This window comes from Giraffa tippelskirchi, chromosome 11 (genome assembly GCF_054371585.1).
Source record: "Giraffa tippelskirchi isolate mGirTip1 chromosome 11, T2T-mGirTip1v1.2.pri, whole genome shotgun sequence".
NCBI lineage: Eukaryota > Metazoa > Chordata > Mammalia > Artiodactyla > Giraffidae > Giraffa > Giraffa tippelskirchi.
Window position 1 is genome coordinate 8,066,558 of NC_137285.1, and position 15,116 is coordinate 8,081,673.

General features: G+C 54.6%; 1 protein-coding gene across 7 annotated transcripts in view; it reads right to left on the minus strand.

Moving 5' to 3' along the window:
* CMKLR1 (chemerin chemokine-like receptor 1) overlaps positions 1–15,116 on the minus strand; it is a 43,485-nt gene that overhangs the window by 11,162 nt on the left and 17,207 nt on the right. The window contains exon 2 of one of the 7 annotated variants that reach the window (XM_081542972.1): positions 13,659–13,919. The exons of 5 other annotated variants lie outside the window; for them this stretch is intronic. The gene's annotated coding sequence lies outside the window, so the exon portion shown is untranslated. Of the gene's footprint in view, positions 1–13,658; positions 13,920–15,116 lie in introns of those variants that run through there. One more of the 7 variants, XM_081542976.1, reaches the window with a different exon arrangement.

A 15,116-nucleotide genomic window follows, 5' to 3' on the forward strand; every position in this document is an offset into this window, starting at 1 on the left:
AGTAACACGCAAAGAACAGGGCTGAATAACAAGATACACTCTGAACAGATTAGAGTGCCTCCGTGGGAAGGCACAGTGAGAAGGAACTGGGGATAAAGGAGATGAAGGAACGTTAGACGAGTGTGGGGGTTTCTGGAGGCCAGATGAGGGTGGGGTGGAGGGGTGTCATTATGTCAGACTTGCCTCCCCTCCTGAGGTCCAGGAAAACACAAAGCAAACAGGCAAAAGACGCCAAATCCCTGCCTGGGACAGGGAGCAGCCCAAGCCTAGGTCACTGAATCCCTCATGAAGCCACACTGGGCAGGGAGCAGCCCTGCCTGGGGCCTTGAGAGCCCCCCCCCTCCATGCCAGCCGCCCCCAGCAGGCCGGGACCAGCCCACGAGAGGAAGAGCATCAGCCCAGTCCGAGCTGGCTGTGGAGTGGCCGAGGCCCAATTCTTCCTGCAGGGCACCAGATGGACCAGGCAGAACACCCTGCATGTATGGTCCTGCCCCCCCACCGGCCAGGCCAGACCGTCGCTGGGGAAGTGGCTGTGGTGGGGTGAGGGGGCAGGGTGTTAGGCCGCATCTAGTTCCTCCCACCACAGAGAGCAAAAACCTCAGGCAGATGTTATCGGCTTCGTTTTTCTTAAACAAACAAGTGTAGAGTCCTCACCAAATTCCAGGCATGGTTCTAAGCACAGATGAGGAAACTGGCCCAGAGAGGTTGAGTAAGGTGCCCAAGGTCACACAGCTGGCTCAGCTCAGCAAGGCAGGTCAAATTTGTGGTGAGGAAGCTCTGAGCCTGCTGACCTTCCAACCCCCACTCTTCTTTTTTTGTCCACTGCCTCGCTTCCTCAGAACATTTCAGAATCCTCTGGTGGTTGTCCTGGTGAGGTCTCTCAAGAACCCCTACAGATTCAGGATGTGCATTTTGCACATGGAGCAAGATGAGGCTCCAGGTCCCTGGGGCTGTTCTCCGAGCCCCTCTGCCTCTAGGTAAAGGCCCTAATGGGAGGGCGTCACATCCCAGGGGTCACATCCCAGGTGCCGTAGGAAAAGCCTTTTGGAGGCAGGGCTCATTCATCCATCCATCCTTCAGGGACCTGTGGAACCTGTTGCTCCCTGGCCCTGGAGAGGAGGCTGGGGTGCTGTGGGCCTGGCTCTTCTCACCTGGAAACCCTGCCCCCCACCCCCAAGCCTGCAAGGTCACTGTCACCTGTCCAGATTTACCGAAGGGATCAGTGGGCAGGATCTTCTTTGAGGCTTAGGGAGGGTCAGTTCCTCTCCTGGACCTCCGTTTTCCCAGCTACAAAACAGGATGCCTCTGGGGGCCCTCTCAGCTCCTAAGAGCCTTTGGGAGGCTGAGAAGGCTGGAGGAGAGGCCTCCAGGGCCGCCTAGCCCAGACTGTTGGGATGGGCCACGGGGGAGGTGGGAGAGGGGACAGGAGCCTGGCCAAAGACGGAGGGCAGCAGTGGGCAAAGGGGGACTTGCCTGCAGTCACACACCCGGTTAGTGGCGGGGCAGGGAGTTGAACCCTGGTCCTTAGGAATCCCCCCACCTCCTCCAGCTGTCACCTGCTGCCCTGTGTCCCCTGGGCTCGGGGGACAGCAGGGCTGAGAGGCATTTGGGCAGCAGGTGTGGCCTTCTGCTTTGTCTCCGTCCCCTGCTAGAGTCTGCAAAGGGCTCGCTCCCTTTCTGTCCGAGTCTGGGTCTCTCCCGGCTGGTTTCTCAGTCACCCTGTCTTGGTCTCGCTCCTTCTGTCTCCTGCCTTGTGCTCTCTGTCTCTGTCTGTCCCTGTCTCTGTGTCTCCCTCTCCCTGCCTCTCTCTTCTCAGTGCAGTCTCCCTGTCTTCTGTCTGTCTCCCTGATTCCTCCCTCTCCCCTCATTTTCCCTCCACCATGCCCGCCCCCCGCCCCAGGCCCAGCCACCCCTCACCTGCTAGCATCACTCACCTGTGTGCCTAGGACACCTAAACCGACTGCTGCCCCTCTCCCAGCCTGCTGCCTCCCGCTGCTGCCTCTCCAGCCTGGTCTAAGCTTCCTCCGGAGGCCCCCCGGCCCCAGGCTGAATGCAGGGGCTTGATCAGGGCCCGTGGGCGTGGGAGCCCGGCTGGGAGACTAGAAACCCTTCCCTCCGTCTTTGGCCAGGCTCCTGTCCCCTCTCCCACCTCCCCCGTGGCCCATCCCAACAGTCTGGGCTGGGCGGCCCTGGAGGCCTCTCCTCCAGCCTTCTCAGCCTCCCAAAGGCTCTTAGGAGCTGAGAGGGCCCCCGGAGGCATCCTGTTTTGTAGCTGGGAAAACGGAGGTCCAGGAGAGGAACTGACCCTCCCTAAGCCTCAAAGAAGAGGGCCTCAGCCTGTCTTGTGTGTGATGTTTCCCAGAGCCTAGAAGTCTGCCTGGCGCCTCGGACATCTTAGGCAGCTCCAAGTCAGTCCTGCCTTGCGGGAGAGATTTGCAAATGAAGGCCTAGATTTGCAAATAAAGCCTCGCTCAGAGAGGTGAAGTGACTCTCCCAGGCTCACACAGCCTTGATGCATCATCCCAGGGTTTGAACCAAGGACTCTCCTACCCCCAAACCTTGGCTCTTTCTACTTGCCCAAGACCACAGCCTCAGCGAGCAGGTTTGAACCATAATGGGACCTTACAGGCATGACTCTCCCATCACAAATGTCCCTCCTTGGCAGTATCCGCCCCCCACCACCCAGGCCACGCCCGCCGACTTTGGTCCTGTTATCTTGGCCTGCTGCCACAGTCCCCTGGCTGGCCTCATCCTCCAGGGCAGAGCGAGGGGGTCTCCCAGCCCCCCACAGATGGCTCTTGGAGATGCCTCGGGGTTCCCATCCCTGGATCTGCAGCTCTGAGAGATGCAGGAACCACAAAACCCCATAGCGGCCGCGGCCGTTCCAGCCACAGGACTGGCTGCCAGCACCCAGACAGAATTAGCCCTGTGTGGGGGGAAAATTGCCTCCCCGGTCCCACGCCCACACGCGGGAGCTCTGGCTGAGTCACTGCAGAGAGATGGAAGGAGCTGGCCACCTAATAGGCAGCCCCGTTTTCTTTGAGTTTGGATGGGGCCGTGTGTGGATGGGCACACTCTGAAGCGGTGGGCAAAAGCAATGAGCAAGGCAAAAGCCTATGCCCTTGGACGTGGACAGTCCACTTGCTCAGAGGCCAGAGGCCCCAGGAAGCCTCCGATGGCTGATGAGACCCTGCAAATGTCCGCTCCACCACACAGCGTCCCCCTTGTTAGAATGACCCACCCCTTTTCCCCAGTGTGTTCTGTGCCCCCAGGCTGAGCTGCAGAAACACCATCAGTAGACTCCTTGCCCTCTGACCTCTAATTGGGTTTATCCATGAAGGCCTGGCAGGGGCTACAGGACAGGAAGAGGGCAGGTCAGGTGTCTATGGTCCCAACGGCCTCCCTGCAGGGTCTCCATGAGTCAGTCGTGACTACACAGCCTGGGTCCCAGTAACCAGTCCCTCCCCGACCCCCTGGCTTAAAGGGCAGGAGGCTCTCCTTGTATTCTCAGACCTGAAGTCCTGCCCGTCCTTTATGCTTCTGATGAACGTTTAGGCTAGGAAGGACTTAGAAAGGGTGGACAGCAAAACGCTCATCAAGACCCCGTGTGAGGGACTTCCCTCGTGGTCCAGCAGTGAAGAATCTGCCTTGCAATACAGGGGACGCGAGTTTGATCCCTGGTCACGGAATTAAGATCCACGTGGCGAGGAGAGACTAAGCTCACTCGTCACAACTACTGAGCCCATGTGCCACAACTAGAGGGTCCATGTGCCACAACAAAGATGTTGTATCTCTGATTTCATTTTCTACCTCGTAGCTGGAGAGATCATTTCAAAATGCAAACCGCATCACGGCTCTCCCCTGCTTGAAAGCCCTTGGCGGCTCCCGCTTTGTTCGTTGCCGTTGTTTAGTCGCTAAGTCATGTCAAACTCTTTGCCACCCCGTGGGCCGTAGTCGGCCTCTCTCCTCTGTCCGTGAGATTTCCCAGGCAAGAATACTGAAGCGGGTTGCCATTTCCTTCCTCCAGGGGGTCTCCCCCACCCAGGGGTCAAAACTGCATCTCTTGGGTTTCCTGCATTGGCAAGCGGATTCTTTACCACTAGCGCCACCTGGGAAGCCCTATTTTTTCTGCAGACCTAACAGCTGTTTCAGTCACACAAGACCCCCCAGCAAGGGTGCGTGGATGTATGTCTCTTCTTCCAGGCCAAGAAGCCACTCTGACCCCAAGCATGGGTCCCATGCGCAAACACAGTGTGTTCTGGACACTCAGCTTCCATCCACAGCCGTTGGGGAAATAGCCTGAATCTCTCCCCCGTAAACACTGCCCCAGCCCCTGGAGGTGGCCTATACACAAGCTTTCTCCCACGTTTGTAACCCCCTGGACTGGGAGGCCCGGCACCCCATTCACTTAATCCCCTGAAGCCTTGAGTCCATTCATGCAAATAATCCCCGAGTTGTGTACACAGCATATCTGGAAGACAGCAGGCACGGGGGTGTTTATGTGAATCGAGCAGGATGTGGTCGGAGGAGGCTGCCAGCGGTGGTCGCCGTCTCCCCGAGCCAGGAGCTGGCCATGGCAATCCCCTCGGCGTCCTGCTCACAGGGCGGGCTTGGAGCCCAGACACTGAGTGGCTCCTGGGTGCCCTGTGAGTTGTCATAGTTCCTGCCCCTGTCCCTGCTCAATCCAGGCCAGCACAGGCCACCTTTGGTCCTGCATCTAATACAGCTCCAGAGCAAGACTTCTACTCCACGTACCTTGAGACATGTGGAAGGAGGCAGGCGAAGGACCAGTCCCCGTCAACAGCACCCCCACCTACTGCCGGGGAGAAGGGCAAGGAAGCTGGGAGTCGGCCTCATCTGCTCCCACAGTACTTCTTTGCTGCCCCTCCCTCTCTCTCTCTGCTGCTCCAAAAACCTCACCAGGCCCTTGGAAGTCACCCCAGAGACCCAGCTGGACGTGCTGGTAAAGAGTTTTGGACCCTCAAATGCCAGGGTTAAATATTATTCATGATAGTCACCAAATTAACAATATTTTATTGAGCACCTACTATGTGTGAATCTTCCCTGTAGCTAAGATAGTAAAGAATCTGCCTACAATGCAGGAGACCTGAGTTAGATCCCTGGATCAGGAAGACTCCCTGGAGAAGGGAATGGCAATCCACTCCAGTATTCTTGCCTGGAGAATCCCATGGACAGAGGAGCCTGAAGGGCTAAAGTTCGTGGGGTCACAAAGAGTCGGACACGACTGAGCGACTAACACTGCTACTGTGTGTGCCAGGACACTGAGAAGCACCTCATGTATATCATCTCACACAAACCCAGGGGGATGGAGGTTGTTTTTATGGCCATTTTAGAGCTGCGGAAGCTGAGGCCAGAGAAGTTAAGTCTTACTAAAGGTCATGTGGCTAACAAGAGGCTGAAGTAGGATTTGAACCCAAATTTTGACCCCCAGGGCTCTATTATGCCTTACAAGATCTACTTGGCAAATGTCTTTAGATAAATCCCTGACCCTTGCGGCCTTGGTGTCCCCAGCTATGAAACAAGGAGGTTGGAGTTGATGGTGTCAAAGGCTCTCGTCCAGCTTTAAAAGATGCTGTAGTTGAATGAGTCAAGTGTCTGTCCCCAGCCTTGCGCCAATAAAAAGGCAGCATGGCTTGGGTCCGTGCTGTGTGACCTCAGACAAGTTGCTTTACCTCTCTGAGCTATAGTAGGGGTCCCGATAAAAATCCTTTACAGAAAATCCAAGGGGCTGGATGAAGCAATCTCTGGGGACCCCTTTGCAGATCTAAGATCTCTGGGCTGGAAGTTCAAGGTGAAGTTACAAGCTTCCGCACCATCAAGACCTTGAGTCTGGGGTTCTTGCTGACTGCGATGATGTGGTCTCAGACTATACCTCCACCCCCTTCCCAGCTGCCCAGTGGCTAAGAGCCCATACTTGGGAGTCAGGCGGACCAGGTTTAAAGGCCCTTCCTCATTCAGTGACCAGGGACACATCCCCCTCCTTGAGTCTCAGTGCCCTCATCAGTAAAACGGGGCTGATATCACCACCTCCTTCCTAGGGTTACTGTGAAGTGAAATGATGATGATGTGAATGTGGTACCTGGCACACAGCAGGTGCTCAGCAAATGTTTGTATAGAGAAATCAGATGGTGACACGTCTGTGAGAGCCAGCAGCCTCACTGTTCCGTGGAGGGGAGAAAGCCAGGCTGAATATCCAGATTCGGAACCAAAGGAAAGAGCTGTGTTTTCCAAGAAACCCACGGAGCTCGAAACTGGGCCCGGATGCTATCTGGAAGCCGAGGAGGGCTGGGAGCCGGCCAGCAGTTGCTCCCAGGCTTCTCCACCCAGACCAGATGCCGCCTAGGACCGGATGAGGAGACCGTGGCTACTGCCATCCCCTCCCCCTCTTGGCCCCGTCTCCCTTCCCGGCATGCCCACATCCTCCACTGGAGCCTCCGAAAAGAATTTCTCAACTGGACTGTAGTCCCTCGGTTAAAACAAGCTTTGCCCCACCTCTGTTGACCCGGGGAGTGAAGGCTAACAAGGAGATGGCCCGGGCTGTGTGGCCCATTCTCCACATCCCCAATCTCCCATTTCCAACCTGGGACCCAGAGACACTGAAGCTGAAGGGAAATGACCCATACGAAGCATGTAGCCAAACAGCCGGCCCCCCATAGAGTCTCAAATGATGCTGAGTCCCCTTAATGCCCATTTAACAGATGAGAACACTGAGATTCAAACAAGTTTCATGGTCTTTCCCAAAGTTACCCGGCAAGTGAGCAATGGTTGTTCCGTCGCTCAGTCATGTCTGACTCTTTGGGACCCCATGGACTGCAGCACGCCAGGCTTCCCTGTCCTTCACCATCTCCTGGAGCTTGCTCAAACTCATGTCCATTGAGTCAATGGTACCGTACGACCATCTCGTCCTCTGTTGCCCCCTTCTCCTCCTGCCCTCAGTCTTTCCCCGCATCAGGGTCTTTTCTAACGAGTCGGCTCTTCACATCAGGTGGCCAAAGTATTGGAGCTTCAGCTTCAGCGTGGTATAATCAGGATCTCCAGGCTGGACTTCGGGATTCTCTTCTCCTAGTTGTCCCTGGAATCGCGTTCTGTGTCACTTAGAACTAGGTTTCAATTCCAGCTCCAACACTTACAGGCTGTGTAACCTTGAACAGGTAGCTTCACCTCTCTGAGTCTCAAGCCCCTCATAAACAGCCTCTTTCTCTGGGAGTTGTGAGGATTCGATAAAACCAGGCTGGTGAAGTGCTTGGCATCCTGCCTGCCCTGATCATGGTTGCCAACATTATTAATGTTAGTAGTTATTAATTTTATAGGAAAGAGGATTTACCTCTCAGTGATGAAACTGGAAAACACATTCCCACTCTCTCAGTGGGGTCCATTATTTTAGAGTCCAAGGGGAATTTGGCAGGGCATGGCCTTCTCTGGAACCCTGGAGGCAGGATCAGAGGTCAGGGAAAGTGTCAGCCACTCAGTCGTGTCTGGCTCTTTGCGACCTCATGGACTGTAACCCGCCAGGCTCCTCTGTCCATGGGGATTCCCCAGGCAAGAATACTGGAGTGGGTTCCCGTGCCCTCCTCCAGGGGATCGTCCCAGCCCAGGGATCGAACCTGGGTCTCTTGCCTTGCAGGCAGATTCTTTGCCATCTGAGCCACGAGGGAGGTCAGGAAATGGTGGGTAAACTGGAGATGCCAAGAGGCTGCAGCGTCCGGTCCTGGGCCCGCTCCCAGCCTGCTCCCATGTCCCATCTGCTTGTCCCCTGAGCAGCCCTGAGGCCCCAGCACATCTGGCTGAGAGCAGCCCCTCCCGGCTCCTCGATGGCTGCCCAAAGGCCCCGTTTGCTCCAGGCCACCTTGTTCCGGAGACTTCCTGCCTCTGGCCTGGAATGTTCTCCTCCACTGGCCCTGTCACAGGAGGAAGTGTGCGCAGCATGGGCCCAGGGGTTCCAGGAGTGCGGTTTGGCACCTTTGTCTGGGAGAGGTCAGAAAACAGAAGCCCGATTGGAGGGGGAGGGAGGGGGAGGGAAGGTGGGGCGGGGTCCCTTCCAGACAGGCTGACTCAAACCCTCCGGGAGGCTGAGAAACTTCCGACAAGATGGCCTTGATGTTGGGCTAACGGAAAGCTTGGAAGGCCAAGGATTCTTCCCTCCAATTCTCTGATCCTCCTTTCTTCCTTCCTCCATCCTTTCAAGAAATATTTATTAAATGCCTATTGTGTGACAGGTCCAGGGGCTACAGCGGGGACAAAACAGACGCGCTGCTTCCCTGGAGGAGCTGGCATTCTCGAAGGTGTGGATTGTAATAAAGGAGACAAAAAGTCTGGAGTCAGACTGCCTGGGTTTGAATCCCTGCCCTGACACCAGCTGTGCGACTGTGGGCAAGTCACCAAACCTCTCTGTGCCTCGGTTTCCTCATCTGAAAAATGGGGGTGATAGCTCTTCCCTCACAGGGTTGTTCCAGGGATTAAATGAGTTTACGCTGGTCATGTTCAGAAGCTTGTCTGGTTTGTTGGAAGCACTATGTAAATGCTGGGGAAATGAAATGAATATAACAGGTGGGGACATATGCTGTGAACTAAATATAAAGAGGAGTGGGGTGTATAGATGGGGGCGGATGCTACTTTAGGCAGAGTGTTCAGAGAAGGCCTCTTAATGAGATTACCTTTGAGCAGACTTGAATACAGGAAGAGGAAGACATATTACTGTCTGATGGAAGAGTACTTCAGACAGTGGGAAGGGCCAGTGCAAAGGCCCTGAGGCAGAAGCAGGTTTAGCACATTCAGAAAAGACCATGACTCCATTCATTCAAACATCCATTCAAAAAGCAGCTAGTGAATACCTTCTAAGAGCCACACACCTTATTGGAGGCTGTGGGAATCTATGCCCCACAGTAGGGGAGGTGGGTGCAGGAACACAGCAGAGTGAGTGCTCTGAAATGTCTCCTAAAATCCAGACTTCCCGCAAACTAGCCCTACTGGGCTACATCACAGACCGGATGGGGTTCTTGGCACCCTCCCTATAGTTTCCTTGACTCTGGGGCAATGAATCAGCTGCAATTCACCATAGAGTCTGCCCAGGCTCTGTTTTCGAAACAAGAGCAATCTGGTGAGAAAAAGATGAACCAAGTCATTCTCACTTTCAGCTTTCATGGGACAGTGTGGATTCTTTGTGGAAACGGAGAATGTTCCAAAGTTAGCCAATCGTGCCTCCTGCCTGACCCTGTTGCTGGCTGAGTTTGTGGCCCTGGCTCTGTACAAATCAATGGGAAGGTGACCATAGAAAGCAGGGGAGGCTTCTTGGAGGAGGTAATATTTTAGTTGAACCTTGGAGGGTATAAAGCCTTTTCTTAATGGAGTGGTGGGGGAACAAGGCACCTTTGCAGAGGAAACTGTGCAAAGGTACAGAGGCTGGGTAATGTGAGATTAGAGTGTGTGTTGGGGGGTGGGGGAGGAGGGGGCAGGGATTTTGCAGGGAAGGTAGGAGATATGGCTGAGAAAAGAAGAGGGTCAGATTATAAGACCTCCTGCAAGTCACCAAATTTATCCCACGGGTAATAGGGGGCATGGGTGGATTTTAAGCAGAAAGGTGTCCATTTTTCTAAAATGACCCCAGCTCTAACCCACATGACTGCTATGGGGACTGCCTTGGAAGAGAAGAGACTGGAGGCAAGAGGCTAGCAAAGGGCCTGATGAGCTGACTGCAAATCCTCCTCTAGCTCCAGGTCCACCCAGAAGCAGCAGTCTTCGGAGACTCCAGAATCAAGAGCCCCCCTCACAGAGTCGGGGAGTATGGCAATCTCCCCATTTTCTTGAGGAATTCTTCCTCAGCTCACATAGGCACATTTGCCTCAAAAGCCGTTTCCACGGCAACCGCCAATGCTCCAAGAAAAATCTTGGAATAGCAGAGGAGTGGGGACCAGATACACTGAGATGAGTCTTCATGAGAAAAGCCAGATCATACTGGCCAGTCCCAGGGGCTGAGACCCAACCCCTGCCCCCAGAGTCCCTAATGCCATGGGTGAAATCTGGTCACCATGGCAACACTGATTCCCCATCCTTGGGCAATGCCAAGGGGCAATCAGAGCATACAAGGTATGCTCATGCTGGGATGCCAGTGGGAGGCAGTAAGTCCAGGAGCATGGGTGTAGACGAAAGAGCAGCCTCTGAGGTCTGATTTTTGGATTCAGAAAGGTATCCGCTACCCAAAACCGGTGCCTGGTAAGCCCTGCTGCTGGGCCTTGAAGTCCATCATTGGAGTTCTGTTTTTAACTCCCCCACAATTAACTGCAGTAAAAGTAATAATGGCGTGGGGTCCAACACCCCTCCCCTCCTCCAACCCTCACCCTCTGCCCCATCATTCACTGGCTCAGGCTGATTCAGCCATAGGTTGTGGGTGTGGAGAGAGGCAGGGAGAGAATGGTTTATGCTAAATGACGGGTTAATGGGACCTCCCACGGATGCAACTTGACCCCCCTCCCCATCTCCCACTCCAGCAAACCTGAGGAGTACATGGAGTACACAACTTTGAGCTCAAACTGACAGAATCTCCCATCCTGTCCCTGGTTTGCTGTGGGACTTTAGGCAAGCATTTTCCCTCTCTGGTCAGGCCAGACAACAAGCCCATCAAACTCAAGTTCTCAAGGAGGCCAGATGGTGGAGGGGCTGAGTGCCTAGCTCAGGAGTCAGGTTGCCTGGGTTTAATCTTAGCTGGGGACCAAGGGAGAATCATTTACTTGCCCCGTGCCTCGGTGTCCCCATCTGCAAAGTGGGGGGAAATAGTGATTCTTCTTGCACTGAACTATTCTGAGATTAAATAACTAGACTTATGGAGGGTGCTTAGCATAGATCCTGGCTCTTGTTATCTCACTACTGATGAAAACAAGGCCACAGGCGTGTACATGGGGGGCGCGTATGTGCGTGATCCTGACGTTCCTGGGCTCCAGGGAGGGGAGGTCAAGGGGAAAAGGCAGCCCAGATAAGCTGCCAGGAGAGGAAGGGAGGGTCCCTGGCCGTGAGCACTGGCCTCTGTTCCCCCTGGGCAGCCACAGGGAGGTCAGTGACCTGCACGCACCCACCCAGGGCAGGGCTGCAGGGTTCGTGGGAAGCTGAGAGGGGCCTCTGGGGGAACTCAGCACCCACATCCTTCCAAGACAACCTCTCCCTGTGCCCCAGGAGCCCAGTGCCCCAAGCGTGGTGTTCAAGGCCTCCAGGCCTTTGCTCTTGCGAGTCCCTCTGCTGGGGGTGCCCTTCTCCTGTCCTCGCACTCCTCCCAGCCTCAGTACCCCCTCTACACAAAGGCAGGCAGAGCAGCCAGCAAAGAGGTAAGAAGACAGGGAATGATGGTGCTGACACGTGCCCGGTGCCCAGCTGGACACTCGGCCTTCCTTATCTCCCCACCATCATCGCCACCCAAGCAGGGAATGCTTATTATCCTCACTCAGCAGGTGCTGAAACTCAGGCTCTGAAAGGAACCAGATCAGGGTCACCAGGCAGCCCTGGTGGAGCCAGGACTTGGACTTGGATCTGTGGGCCTGCAGAGCCCGTGCTCCAGGGCACTCCAGCTGCAATCCACACAGCTGTTTAAGATGTTCCCCTGTCCTTATCACAGCACTTCCAAGCACCCTGGGTGGGCTGCCAGGCCCACAAGGCTGTGACAAGTGTTCAACCTCCATCCATTCCTCTCTTGGGTCTTTCTGGCATCCCTGGGTGATGTCCTGGGGTGGGAGGAGCCAAAACCACCCTGAGGCTGGGGTAGGGGGTGGTGATAACATTAACCCTTACTTGTCGGGTGCCAACTGCACACCCAGTACCTCTACTCAGAACAAATATTCAAGGTGGGCATTTTCGTTCCCATTTGGCAGATGTGGAAACTGAGGCACAGAAAAGGAATGCCACCCGCCCAAGACCTCACACTTAGGAAGAGGCAGAGGTGAGATTTGATCCTGGGCTGTTCTGATGCCCACATCTTCAATCACTTTGACTCTGTGACCGCCCTTGATGGCTGGGGGCTCCACTGTGTGCAAGGCTCCTTGTTCTTGCACCTATTGACTCCCCCTACCCCCACCCCCAGCCCCATGCACAGGGCAGGCAGGGCAGCAGTGTCTCACTATCCACAACCCCACCTGAAAGAGCCCACAGGGACCCTACACAGCCATGTCCAGCCAAATGCAGTTGCCATACACCATGCTCCAGGGCAGGCAGAGGGCTGTAGAAGCCTGTCCAGCAGGGAGGACCCCTGAGAGATCCTGGAGCCCCAAGCCGCCCAGGCTGCCAGCACCAGCCGCAGGGCCCCTGAGGCACTCAGGCAGGCTCTGGCCCTTGGAATGGCCTGGCTCCAGCCCAGCCAGCTGACGGAAGGGCTGGCGTTGGTGCAGTACTTAACATTCATGATCCCACCCTGTTCCCAGGCTCGAGGAGGGGGTGGGGAGGGAAGGAGAGGAGGAAGGACAGACTGACCCCCACCCTGACCCCGTCACTGTGCCGTCACCTCTTCCCAAGGAGAAACTCAACCTTAATCCAGAAAGGGTCTCCCTGGGAAAACTGCTTCCCACCCTCAACAGGAAAAAACAGACAGCTGAAGTCCAGAGGAAATTCCAGAATCCTATAAGCCACTGCTGGAGAGGCTAGAGCATCAAGGGGTGCCACCCCCACATTACAGAGGAGAGCAGCCCAGAGCCGAGGAGAGCTTAAGCCTTACACAGCTGCAGCAAAGCCAGGGCCAACCGGGCCCCTGAGATCTTGGGTCATGACTCAGTTTCTTCATCTGCAGAGTGGGCCAATGTAAAGCTTTCATGAGATCACACGTACGAGGTATATAGGTTGACCAGTCATCCCAGTTTGGGGATGTCCTGAGAAACAGGACTTGTGGTACTAAAATCAGAATACGCCAGGCAAATCAGGATGAGTAGGTGGCCCTACCGATATAAAAATCCTGGCTCCAACAAACCAACCCTGTGTCTGTGACGTTTGAAGAAAGTAACTACTTCTGGAGTCAGATAACATTGAGTTTGTATGCTGGCTCTGCCATCATTAAAAAAAAAAAAAAAAAGCAAAGCAAACAAACTTTGTTTTAGGTTTTTGTTAGATTAAATTTCACAGATCTTTGCCAGGCACCATGCGAGCTGTGAGGATGCTATAGAGAGAAGCGTGGGCGAAAACCAGTGCCTGATGGAGCTTAGAAAGACACCAGACATCATCACACAGGCAGCAGGAAGCAGAGGCCGCTTGGTAAGTCACTTGGTTTCTGAGACTCGCTTTTACCTTGAAATGGGGGACCCTCCACTTAGGACCTCCCCTCGGGTGTCACCTGGGCCCTTGAGTTCATCGCTCAGAACCAAATCAACAGAAAAAAAAAAATCTCTCCCTGGCTTCCGCTACTTTCCAGAGAAGGTCGCCTCTCTCTCTCTCCTCCCCGACCTCCACAGCAGAACTTCTAGAAAAACCCATCAAGTCATTAGAAAGCTCTTCCTTTTTTTTTTTTTTTTTTTACTAAACTGAACTCCAGCAACCTACCACGTTCCCCTCAAGCCTTGTTCAGCCCCCTAGAGTCACACAGGATAAGCCCGCCACCTCCTTCCCCTGGCAGCGGCCACTTCCTCACTTTAACCTTGACCAGCACTTCCTCTGGATCGTTCTTAACCCCTTACCTGCTGACTCCTACCAACTGGAATGGCTGTTTCCCCCGGGCCAGAGAGGAGGGGTGCTCCACAGGCTGCTTTGACTTGCAGGCTTTTTTTTTTCTTCAAATTATGTGTTTGCTTGTGTCTCAGCTTATGCACTTGGTCCAGAAGGGCTGGGGGTCGGGGGGTGAAGCTCCACAGAGGCTCAGTATCCAAGGGAACGTGAATTAAGAGTGAGAGTGAAAGGGGGAAGGGACACGTGGGTGGAGACAGAGAACGAAGCCAGGGCTGAGGGGAAAAATGCAGACGATAAGTAATGTCCTAAATACTTAGTCTGGGTGGGCCACACAGCAGACGCACCAGATTCCTAGCCTGGAAAAGCAAAATCAGTTACAGGAGTCACGTGCCCCTTGGCTTAAAACAAACCCACGTTGGGAGAAGGTAAAATCTTTGGGGACCAGGAGCAGAAGGAACTTTGTCCAGAGGACACGGCAGGATGCACACAGGTCAGCATCCTCCGTGACGAGCTGATGGTGGATGCAGCCTTGAGGTTCCGGGTGCCCGAAGCTTCCAAACCAGCTGCCTGAATGCAGCGCCCCTTTCTGTAGGCTGGCAGCTCTGTCCCCAAAGGCCATTAGCAGGAGCCGCTTTCCCCAGTCATGCCAGGAAAGCAGTGACTATTTGCTTTCGTCTAGACACCCAGGGTTATGCACTGCCGGCCTCATGGGAAGAAATTTCTAGAATGTCTGGGAAAGGGCCTGAACTGTGCGGCCCTCGAGGCATTCTCCCTGATGCTGTTTCTCTGATGTTTTGATACTCTTAGCGTGGCAGAACGATAGTTGCTCAGTCATATCCGTCTCTTTGCAACCCTATGGACTGTAGCCCAACAGGCTCCTCTGTCCATGGGATTCTCCAGACAAGAATACTGGAGTGGATTGCCATTCCCTTCTCCAGGGGATCTTCCCAACCCAGGGATCGAACCCTGGTCTCCCTCACTGAAGGCAGATTCTTTACCATCTGAGCCACCAGGGAAGCCCAGTGGGACATTATTTTCTGTGACAAAGACTAAACCCAACCATGCTCTTCACCAACCGGGGACAGGCCTGGGGTGTCATGACATGCACTGCCCCCGGCTTGCCTGTTACCCTGATCTACAGAAACAGGATGCTGGCAAGGGCACCTGCAAACCCTAAGAGCACAGCTTTTCAGTCATTACTTTCTGCAGAGGAACTCTGTGTCCATTGGCTATCAGCCCAGAGGACACATTTCTCTTCTGCAGACACTTCATCAAGGGGTCAGGCATTCAAGGAGTCTCTTGGAATGAGATGGCCAGTGCACTGTGAGACATTGGTGGGACCACCCGTGGCCACGAGGGACCACCGGGAGTATGTCTTAGCCACCAGGATGCTGTGATGCTGGAGGGAGGAGTGGATCCTACATAAGCCTCAAACAGGACCCTCTCAGGCTACATTCAAGTGGACCAGA